The sequence below is a fragment of the Theropithecus gelada genome, chromosome 12, assembly GCF_003255815.1.
Source record: "Theropithecus gelada isolate Dixy chromosome 12, Tgel_1.0, whole genome shotgun sequence".
Lineage (NCBI taxonomy): Eukaryota > Metazoa > Chordata > Mammalia > Primates > Cercopithecidae > Theropithecus > Theropithecus gelada.
Window position 1 is genome coordinate 50,666,605 of NC_037680.1, and position 11,646 is coordinate 50,678,250.

Sequence of the window (11,646 nt, forward strand, 5' to 3'; positions counted from 1 at the left end):
CAGTAGTTATCAAGTATACAATATACATATTCCAGATGAAGTGCCAGAGTCCAAATTGCTCAGATAAAAACATGCCTCACAAAGAAATGTAATTGATATTAATCTTAATTTTCCACCTAGGACTTTTTTTCACCTATTTGGTAGGTTGATAACAGGTTGTAGAGTATAATATTTCCAGCTTCTCCATGTTCATTAAAAAAGATCTCCATTGTACTCCACCAAATTAAGACTGTAATTAACCTAACACGTCTCCAAATAAAAACCAACTTTTTCTGCTAACTTTTAAGGAAATTCTCACTTACATTCAAAGATTCCTAATTCCAGAGATGAGAAAACAATTTGCATTTATGACTTTGAATAAACAATTCAGTTGACCTCCAACCTTCCCAACAGTTTCAAAAGCAAAATCATACATTAGAATACCACACAAAAGCACTAGGAGCCAGACAACATTCCATAGGTTTTAACAGCCAATGAAACTCCAGACCATAATTAGTTCCTCTCTCAGTATTTTATCCTAAGAGCCTAAGAAATTTTTACAATTTCTAGGCTTGACATCTTTTAAGGCCAAATAATGTAGCCTCATTTATTTTTACTTTTTTTAAAATTTTTTTTGGAGGGAGGTATTCATATATTTGACATTTGAAAATCACTTGTCTTAACCACTATGATAGTTTCTAGACTTTGTCCTTAAGCACAAGCCATTCTTCCTACATGACATGACCCATAACACAAAAACTGAAAGCTCCACAGAATAGTGAGACTTTGCTGTCTTCTGATGGATAATATCAAAGTTGAAGGCTAAAAGACCCTTTGGTGGTACAGCTTGGGAAGATTCTCTTTCCTTAAGATCTTCAGTATAGGCTTTCATACATTCTTGTTTCTTTTGAGACAGAGCCTCACTCTGTCACCTGGACTGGAGTGTGGAGGCACAATCTCGGCTCCCTACAACCTTTGCCTTCTCGGTTCAAGTGATTGTCCTACCTCAGCCTCCGGAGTAGCTGGGATTACAGGCGCGTGCCATCACGCCCCACTAATTTTTGTATTTTTAGTAGAGACGAGGGTCTCACTATGTTGGCCAAGCTGGTCTCAAACTCCTGACCTCACACGATCCACCCACCTTGGCTTCCCAAAGTACTGGGATTACAGGCATTAACCACCGCACCCAGCCTCATAAATTCTTTATCAAGGCTCACACTTGTATTTCTAACACTTTGAGAGGCCGAGGTGGGCGGATCCCTTGAGCCCAGGAGTTCGAGACTGGCCTGGCCAACATGGCAAAACCCTGTCTCTACTAAAAATACAAAAATTAGCTGGGTGTGGTGGTGCACACCTCTGGTCCCAACTACTCAGGAGGCTGAGGTGGAAGAATCACTGGAACTCAGGAGGTGGAGGTTGCAGTGAGCTGAGATCGTGCCACTGCACTCAAGCCTTGGTGACAGAGAAAGACTCTGTCAAAAAAAAAAAAAAAAAGGTGGAGGGGATTGTTTGTAATGCTCACAAATTTTAAAGGTGTGGAGGAGTCACAAAGGGCAGTTGAAAGCTCCACTAAGTGGTCCCCATTGACGACTAACAAAGTGCACTTCTTCAGGTTAAGCAAGGGGTAAGGAAGGTAGGTCAACTTGCTTTATACAAGAGAAAGCCCTGCAGCTCTCCCAGCCTGTCTCTATCTTGTGGCAGGTCAGTGAGGTTATTGTTGCTGATATCCAACCACTGCAAATAGACATCCTCAGGACACAGATTGGGACACTGGAAAAGTTGTTTGCTGAGATACCTACAAATGCAACTAGCTTCCAATTACTTAATTCAAAAGGCAGCTCTGTGAATTCTAGATTTCCAGAACAATCCAGTCCCTCTGGATTTCAGTCTCCCAGCTCTGGAGAAATGCTCTTCAGATAGTTGAAACTCACATTGAGTTATTTCAAGTTCTTCAAACAACTGATTTTAGCTGGAAAATGTGAGATTTGTTTCTTTGGCAGATCCTGAATTCTCATCATTTGAAACAGCTCGATATATGTAGGAGTGATTTGAATCGGGGTGTCGCATACCTGCCATTCTCTCAGGTGCGTCTGCTCCTTCAACAAATCTGGCAGCTCCATCCAGTGCTCCCCAGAAAGTCCAAACACAAATGCACTGCTCCATTTGCCTCTGTCCTTGGGAAGTGAACTCTGCCTTGTGAGAGCCTTCCTTTCTATCTTTTCCAGAAGCTGCATGCTGTGAATGTCTATGAAGCCATTCTCCCAGCCAGTACTCAGCCTGGGAGATGCCTTTCCTCCTGCACTTGGCCTTGAGGGTTCACCCCTCATTTGTCTTTTCCGATGCATTCTTCTCAAGACTTTCTGCCTCCTTCTTCTGCCAAACTTGTGCTTCTTGACACAATTTTCCCACAAGGCTCTGAAACAGAATGTCAAATATGATCATGTTATGTCCCATTTTGGGAGCATGAAATTACCTGTGGGGAATGCAGATCTTTTCGATGGGTTCTGGTCCTTGGGTGAAATGGAATTTTTTTGTGGCTAAAAGGCTAGCACCCTGGAGTTCTGGGCTGTCCTCAGCCCAGCCAATACCAACACCACCAAACTGAGGGCTCGGTTCCCTTCTGTCTTCTTTCTTTTTTAGAGACACGATCTTGCTCTGTCACCTAGGCTGGAGTACAGTGGTGCGATCATAGCTCACTGTAGTCTCAAACTCCTGGCCTCAAGTGATCCTCCTGCCTTGGCCTCGCAAAACACTGGGATTACGGGTGGGAGCCGCTGCACCTGGCCACTCAATTTTTAAAGAAAGAATTTATTTTAAATCCTGTATCTATGCAATATCCAAACAATTCATCAAATCAATGAAAATGTTAGGCAATTCAGTTGTTCGATGCAACGTTGGCACAAAGTGAGTCTCCAACTCCTGCCTTCAAGCGATCCTCCCACCTTGGCCCCCCAAAGCACTGGGATTATAGGTGTGAACCACTGTTCCTAGCTCTTTTTGTTTTCTTTAGGAAAAAACAAACAAAACAAACAAACAAAAATGGCTTGGTTTTATAACTACCAAATTGGAAAATTGACTTGGCCTCTAGGCCAGACAGGTGTTATAATACTCCTACTGAGTTTAGTGTACTATTCAGTCACAGGTAGAGATCCTGGGGAAGGCCGAACCCCCTTAGCCTCCCCTCCAAACAAACCAATGCTTTGTCCTATTGGTGTCTCACATTTTACTTCCATATATGCTGTAAACCTCATACTCCATTATTACTTTTGTTTAAACAATCATCTTTTTTATTTTGGGTTTTCTTTGCTTTTATTATTATTTTAAATGGACACATAGTAATTGTACATATTTATGAGGTTCAGTGTGATATTTAGATACATGTATACAATGTATAATTACCAGGTAGTTAGCGTATCCATCACTTCAAATATCTATCATTTCTTTGTTTTGGGAACATTCAAAATCTGCTCTTGTAACTATTTGAAAATATACAATAAATCATTGTTAATTACAGTCTCCCTGTAGTGTTACAGAACACCAGGAATTATTCCTCCTACCTAGTTGTAATTTTACTTCTGTTAACCAACTTTTGCTTATCTTCCCCTCCCCACCTACCCATCTCTGCCTCTAGTAACCACTATTCTACTTTCTACCTCTAAGAGATCAACTTTGTAGCTTCCACATATGAGGAAAAACATACAGTATTTATCTTTCTGTGTCTGGATTATTTCACTTAACCTAACGTCCTCCAAGTTCATTCAGGTTGCTGTGAATGACAGAATTCTTTAACTTGTTATGGCAGTATTCCATTGTGCATATATACCATGCTTTCTTTCTTCTTCTTTTTTTTTTTTTTTTTTTTTTTTTGAGACAGAGTTTTGCTGTTGTTGCCCAGGCTGGAGTGCAGTGGTCCGATCTTGGCTCACTGAAGCCTTCGCCTCCCAGATTCAAGTGATTCTCCTGCCTCAGGCTCCGAGCAGCTGGGATTACAGGCATCCACCACCACGCGCGGCTAAGTTTTTGTATTTTTAGTAGAGATGGGGTTTCACCATGTTGGCCAGGCTGCTCTCAAACTGCTGACCTCAGGTGATCCACCTGCCTCAGCCTCCCAAAGTACTAGGATTACAGGCATAAGCCACCGCCCCTGGCCCTATACCATGCTTTATTTATTTTTATTTTTATATGAGACGGAGTCTCACCTTGTCACCAGGCTGGAGTGCCGTGGCCCAATCTCGGCCCACTGCAACCTCCACCTCCCAGGTTCAAGCGATTCTCCTGCTTCAGCCTCCTGAGTAGCTGGGATTACAGGCACCTGCCACCATGGCTGGCTAATTTTGCATTTTTAGTAGAGATGGGGTTTCTCCATGTTGGTCAGGCTGGTCTCGAACTCCTGACCTCAGGTGATCTGCCCGCCTCAGCCTCCCAAAGTGCTGGGATTACAGGCGTGAGCCACTGCGCCCCGCCTGTACCATGCTTTCTTTATCCATTCATCTGTTGATGGGTATCTAGGTGGATTCCATGTCTTAACTATTGTGAATACTGTTGCAGTAAAACATGGGAGTGCAGATATCTCTCTGACATATCAATGTCCTTTCCTTTGGATATATACCTAGATGTGGGATTGCTGGATCATATGGATCATATATGGTAGTTCTATTTTTAGGGGGTTTTGTTTTGTTTTGTTTTTGTTTTTGAGACGGCATCTCGCTCTGTTGCCCAGGCTGGAGTGCAGTGGCGCCATCTTGGCGCACTGCAACCTCTGCCTCCTGGGTTCAAGCGATTCTCCTGCCTCAGCCTCTTGGGTAGCTGGAATCACAGGCATCCGCCACCACGCCTGGCTAATTTTTTGTATTTTTAGTAGAGATGGGGTTTCACCATTTTGACCAGGCTGGTCTTGAACTCCTGACCTCAAGTGATCCACCTGCCTCGGCCTCTCAAACTTCTGGGATTACAGGCATGAACCACTGTGCCTGGCCTATTGTTAGTTTTTTGAGGAACCTCCATAATGTTTTCCATAATGACTGCTAATTTATATGGCTACCAACAGGGCATAAGAGTTCTCCTTTCTCGCCGGGCGTGGTGGCTCACGCCTGTAATCCCAGAACTTTGGGAGGCCAAGGCAGGTGGATCATGAGGTCAGGAGATCGAGATCATCCTGGCTAACACGGTGAAACCCCGTCTCTACTAAAAATACAAAAAAAGTTAGCCGGGCGTTGTGGTGGGCGCCTGTAGTCCCAACTACTTGGGAGGCTGAGGCAGGAGAATGGCGTGAACCCAGGAAGCGGAGCTTGCAGTGAGCTGAGAGCATGCCACTGCACTGCAGCCTGGGCGACAGAGCGAGACTCCATCTCAAAAAAAAAAAAAAAAGGTGAGGTGTCCTTTCTCCACCTCCTTACAAGCATTTGTCGGGTATTTTTTTGTTTTTGTTTTTTTGTTTTTAATAATAGCCTTTCCAACTGGGGTGAGAGAACTTACTTTGGTTTTGATTTGCATTTCTCTGATGATTAGTAATGTTGAACATTTTTTCATATACCTGTGGGCCATTTGTATATCTTCTTGTATGAGATATATCAATTCAGCTCATTTGCCTATTTTTAAATTTTTGTTGTTGTTGTTGTTGTTGTTGCTGTTAAGTTGTTTGAGTTCTTTGTATATTCTGGCTATTAATCCCTGGTTGGATAAATAGCTTGCAAATATTTTCTGCCATTCTGTAAGTTGTCTCTTCACTCTGTTCATTGTTTTCTTTGCTGTGCAGAAGCTTTTTCATTTGACAGAATTCCATTTGTCTGTTTTGGCCTTTATTGCCTATACTTATGAGGATTTTTCCATAAAAATCTTTGAGCAGGCCAATATCCTGAAACATTTCTCCTATCTTTATAGTTTTTGGTCTTACATTTAAATCTTTTTTTTTTTTTTTTTGAAACGGAGTTTCACTCTTGTTGCCCAGGCTGGATTGCAGTTGCAATGGCGTGATCTCGGCTCGCTGCAACCTCTGCCTCCTGAGTTTGAGCAATTCTCCTGACTCAGCCTCCTGAGTAGCTGGCATTACAGGCGCCCACCATCATGCCCGGCTAATTTTTTTTGTATTTTTAGTACAGACAGGGTTTCACCATGTTGATCAGGCTGGTCTTGAACTCCTGTCCTCAAGTGATCCACCTGCCTCGGCCTCCCAAAGTTCTGGGATTACAAGCATAAGCCACTGCACCCAGCCTACATTTAAATCTTTAATCCATTTTGGGGTTTGTTTGTTTGGGTTTTTTTGAGACAGAGTTTCATTATTTTTGCCCAGGCTGGAGTGCAATGGCATGGTCTTGGCTCACTGCAACATCTGCCTCCCGGATTCAAGTGATTCTCCTGCCTCAGCCTCCTGAGTAGCTGGGATTCCAGGCAGGTGCCACATGCCTGGCTGATTTTGTATTTTTAGTAGAGATGGGGTTTCTCCATGTTGGTGAGACTGGTCTTGAACTCCCGATTTCAGGTGATCCACCCACCTCGGCCTCCCAAAGTGCTGGGATTATAGGCGTGAGCCACCGTGCCTGGCATTTTTTTTTTTTAATATGGTGAGAGAGAGGGGTCTAGTTTTATTTTTTCACATACAAATACTCAGTTTTCCAGCACCATTTATTGAAAAGACTGCCCCTTCCCCAATAAATGTTCTTGGCATCTTTGTTGAAACTAAGCTAACTACAAGTATGTGGATTTATTTTTGGGCTCTCTATTCTGTCCCATTCATCTATGTGCCTGTTTTTGTGCCAGTGCCATGCTGTTTTGTTACTATAGCTCTGTAATATAGTTTGAAGTCCAGTAGTGTGATGCCTCCAATTTTGTTCTTTTTGCTCATGATTGCTTTGGCCATTCAGGGCTTTTTGTGGTTCCATAGAAATTTTAAGATTGTTGTTTTTCTATTTCTGTGAATAGTGTCATTAATATTTTGATAGGGATGGTATTAAATCTGTAGATCACTTTTAGTAGTATGGTCATTTTCACAATATTCTTCCAAGAATATTGGAAACATGAATATGGGATATCTTTCCATTTTTGAGTGTGTCCTTTTCAATTTCTTTCATCAGTGTTTTATAGTTTTCCTGTAGTTTATAGAGAAAGGTCTTTAGCTTTCACCTTCTTTGTTAAATTTATTCCTATGAATTTTTTTTGGTAGCTATTATAAGTTAGATTGCTTTCTTGATTCCTTCTTCTGCTTGCTCACTGTTGATGTATAAAAGTGCTACTGATTTTTGTATGTTGATTTTGTATCCTGTAACGTTACTAAATTTTTTTTTATCAATTCTAAGAGTTTTTGGTGGAACTTTTAGGGTTTTCTATATATAAGACCATGTCATTTGCAACAGGGACAATTTGACTTTGACATTCTCCCTCGCAACTTGGATGCCCTTTATTTCTTTCTCTTGCCTGATTTCTCTGGCTAGGCAATTATCTTCTTTTTTTTTTTTTTTTTTTTTTTTTGAGATGGAGTCTCTGTTGCTCAAGCTGGAGTGCAATGGCGCAATCTCGGCTCACTGCAAGCTCCGCCTCCCGGGTTCAAGTGATTCTCCTGCCTCAGCCTCCTGAGTAGCTGGGACTACAGGTGAGTGCCACCAGCCCAGCTAATTTTTTGTATTTTTAGTAGAGACATGGTTTCACCGTGTTAGCCAGGATGGTCTCAAACTCCTGACCTCGTGATCCACCTGCCTCAGCCTCCCAAAGTGCTGGGATTACAGGTCTGAGCCACTGTGCCCAGCTTATCTTTTCAAAATATTGAAATAATAAGATAAAAGTTGTATATATTTACCTACATAGTTACCATTTTCAATGCTCTTTGTTCCTTTAGGAAGATTTATATTTCCAACGTTCTTTCTGCCTAAAAGATTTCCTTTAGTATTTTCTGTAATGTGGATATGCTGGTGAGTCCTTTCAGCTTTTTAATATCTAAAAAGGTCTCTATTTTGTCTTTTTTTTTTTTTTTTTTTTTGACGGAGTCTCACTCTGTCACCCAAGCTGGAGTGCAGTGGCTGGATCTCAGCTCACTGTAAGCTCCGCCTCCCGGGTTTATGCCATTCTCCTACCTCAGCCTCCCGAGTAGCTGGGACTACAGGCACCTGCTCCCTCGCCCGGCTAGTTTTTTGTATATTTTAGTAGAGATGGGGTTTCACCGTGTTAGCCAGGATGGTCTCGATCGCCTGACCTCGTGACCCGCCCGTCTCGGCCTCCCAAAGTGTTGGGATTACAGGCTTGAGCCACCGCACCCGGTCTTTTGGCTTCATTTTTAAGATATATTTATTTATTTAGAGATGGGGTCTAACTATGTTGCCCAGGCTGAACTCAAATTCCTGGGCTCAAGTGATCCTCCTACGTCAGCCTCCTGGATAGCTGGGACTACAGGCATGCACAACCATGCCTGGCTTAAAAGATATCTTAATACACAATTTTAGGCTTTTCTGTGCTACCTACAGAGGGGTCCATACGGCGTTATTGTGGATTCCCGTCGTAACTTAAAGTGAAACTTCCACAATGTCCGGAGCCCTTGATGTCCTGCAAATGAAGGAGGAGGATGTCCTTAAGTTCCTTGCAGCAGGAACCCACTTAGGTGGCACCAATCTTGACTTCCAGATGGAACAATACATCTATAAAATGAAAAGTGATGGCATCTACATCATAAATCTGAAGAGGACCTGGGAGAAGCTTCTGCTGGCAGCTCGTGCCATTGTTGTCATTGAAAACCCTGCTGATGTCAGTGTTATATCTTCCAGGAATACTGGCCAGAGGACCGTGCTGAAGTTTGCTGCCGCCACTGGAGCCACTCCAGTTGCTGGCCGCTTCACTCCTGGAACCTTCACTAACCAGATCCAGGCAGCCTTCCAGGAGCCACGGCTTCTTGTGGTTACTGACCCCAGGGCTGACCACCAGCCTCTCATGGAGGCATCTTATGTTAACCTACCTACCATTGCTCTGTGTAACACAGATTCTCCTCTGCACTATGTGGACATTGCCATTCCACGCAACAACAAGGGAGCTCACTCAGTGGGTTTGATGTGGCAGATGCTGGCTCAGGAAGTTCTGCACATGCATGGCACCATTTCCCGTGAACACCCGTGGGAGGTCATGCCTGAGCTCTACTTCTACAGAGATGCTGAAGAGATTGAAAAAGAAGAGCAGGCTGCTGCTGAAAAGGCAGTGACCAAGGAGGAATTTCAGGGTGAACAGACTGTGCCAGCTCCTGAGTTCTCCGCTACTCAGCCTGAGGGTGCAGACTGGTCTGAGGTGGCAGGTGACCTCTGTGCCTATTCAGCAGCTCCCTACTGAAGACTGGAGTGCTCAGCCTGCCACGGGAGACTGGTGAGCACCTCCCACTGCTCAGGCCACTGAATGGGTAGGAGCAACCACTGAATGGTCTTAAGCTGTTCTTGCATGGGCTCTTAAGTAACATGGAAAAATGGTTGATGGAAAATAAACATCAGTTTCTAAAAAAAAAAAAAAAAAATTTAGGTGGACAGCTTTTTCTCTTTAAGTACTTTAAAGATGTTGTTCCACTATTTTCTTTTGTTTGCCTTGTCTGACAGAAATGTTCTGTCATCATTATCTCCGTTCTTCTGTACACATCATATCTTCTTTCTCCTCTGGCTGCTTTTTCCTTTTTTTTTTTTTTTTTTTTTTTTTTTGAGATGGAGTCTCACTCCCAGGCTGGAGTGCAGTGGTGTGGTCTCGGCTCACTGCAACCTCCGCCTCCCGGGTTCAAGCAATTCTTGTGCCTCAACCTCCCGAGTAACTGGGATTACAGGCGCCCACCATCACACCCAGCTAATTTTTGCATTTTTGGTAAAGACAGCGTTTCACCCTGTTGGTCAGGTTGGTCTTGAACTCCTTACCTCGGGTCATCTGCCCACCTCAGCCTCCCAAAGTGCTGGGATTACAGGTGTGAGCCACCACACCCAGCCCTCTGGCTGCTTTTAATATTTTTTATTTATAATTTATTTTAAGTGACTTGATTATGATTTTGCCTTGGTGTAGTTTTCTTCACATTTCTTGTGCTTGTGGTTTGTTGAGCTTCTTGGATCTGTTGGTTTATAGCTTTTATCAAATTTGTAAATGTCATGGCTTTTATTTCTTTCGAGATTTTTTTTCCGTCACCCCTTTTCTTCAGCACTCCAACAACATATATGTTAGGCCACTTGACGTTGTCCCACAGTTTACTGATGATCTGTTTCTTTTTTCTTATACCCCAGACTTATATTTTGAGTTTCATTTTGCATGGCTTATATTGCATGTTTTAAAGTTCACTCATGTTTTTCTGCAATGTCTAACCTGTTATTGATCCTATCCAGTGTATTTTTAATCTCAGTCATTGTCATTTTTATCTGCAAAAGTTCAATTTGTATCTTTTTCATATTTCCTATGTCTTTACTTAACATATTCAATCATTCCTCTAGATCAGAGTTTCTCAACCTCAGCACTTCTGACAATTTGGGCTAGATAATTTTTTGTCGTGGGGGGCTGTTCCTGTGCATGAAGAATGTTTAGCAACATCCCTGGATTCTACCCACATTATGCCAGTGGCACCTCTACCCCCAAATTGTGACAACCAAACTGTCTCCAGACATTGCCAAATGTCACCAGGGATGGAGAATCACATTTCTACTGAAAACTATTACTCTAGATTTTGAGATATAAGGAATACATTTATAATTGCTGTTTTAATGTCCTTGTCTACTTTTTTTTTTTTGACACAGGGTCTTACCCGTGATAGAGTGTAGTAATGCGATCTTAGCTCACTGCAGCCTCAACCTCCTCAGGCTCAGGTGATTCTCTCACCTCAGGGACTACAGGCATGTGCCATCACACTTGGCTAATTTTTGCATTTTTTTGTAGAGACGGGGTTTCACCGTGTTGCCCAGGCTGGTCTCAAACTCCTGGGCTCAAGGGATCTGCCTGTATTATCCTCCCAAAGTACTAGAGTTACAGGTGTGAGCCACCACGTCCGGCCCTTGTCTACTAATGCTATCATCTATGTCTATTTTATGCAGTTTTGATTGATTGATTTTTTTTCTCCTTACAATTTTCCTGCTTCTTTGCATGCCTTAGAGTTGTCTTTTCTTAAATTAAATGTCACACATTATAAATTTTACTTTGTTGGGTGCTGGATATTTTTATATACCTGTAAACATCCTTGAGCTTTGTTCTGAGATGCAACTAAGTTAACCTGGAAAAAGTTTGATCCTTTCGGTTCTTGCTTTTAAGCCTCATTAGGTGAGATCAGAGTAACATTTAATCTAGGGCTAACTTTCCCCCACTATGGAGGCAAGAGCCTTCTGAGTACTCTACCCTAATACCTCATGAATTACGAGGTTTTCAAGTCTGGTTGGGGGAATTGGCACTATTCCTGGCCCCACACGAGCTTCTTATGAGTAGTTCTTTCCATGTGTCTTTTTCTCCCGTGCATGTGCTTATAAGCAGTCAGCTGAGTACGTGAGGGAGAACCTCTGGACATTTTGGTGATTCTGTCTTTCTCTGAGACCCTTTCTCCTCTCCGGTATTTTATTCTGCAAGCTCCAACAGCTTTGGTCTTTTTGGTCTTCCCCAGCTTCATCTCTTCAACTCTCAGTTCTTCTCCTTAAGTCTGGGAGGTTGCTGCATCTTGCCTGGGTTCCCCTTAACTCCCAGTGCACTGCAGCC

The 11,646-nt window shown here is 42.8% G+C and overlaps 2 pseudogenes across 1 annotated transcript; one reads left to right on the top strand and one right to left on the bottom strand.

Annotated features, from left to right (window-relative positions):
* Positions 1-788: 788 nt before the first annotated feature.
* On the bottom strand, positions 789-2,433 carry LOC112635846 (annotated as a pseudogene).
* A 5,994-nt stretch (positions 2,434-8,427) lies between these two features.
* Positions 8,428-9,444, top strand: LOC112636278 (annotated as a pseudogene). Its single transcript, XR_003122158.1, has one exon. The product of XR_003122158.1 is annotated as a 40S ribosomal protein SA-like (transcript).
* Positions 9,445-11,646: the final 2,202 nt, after the last annotated feature.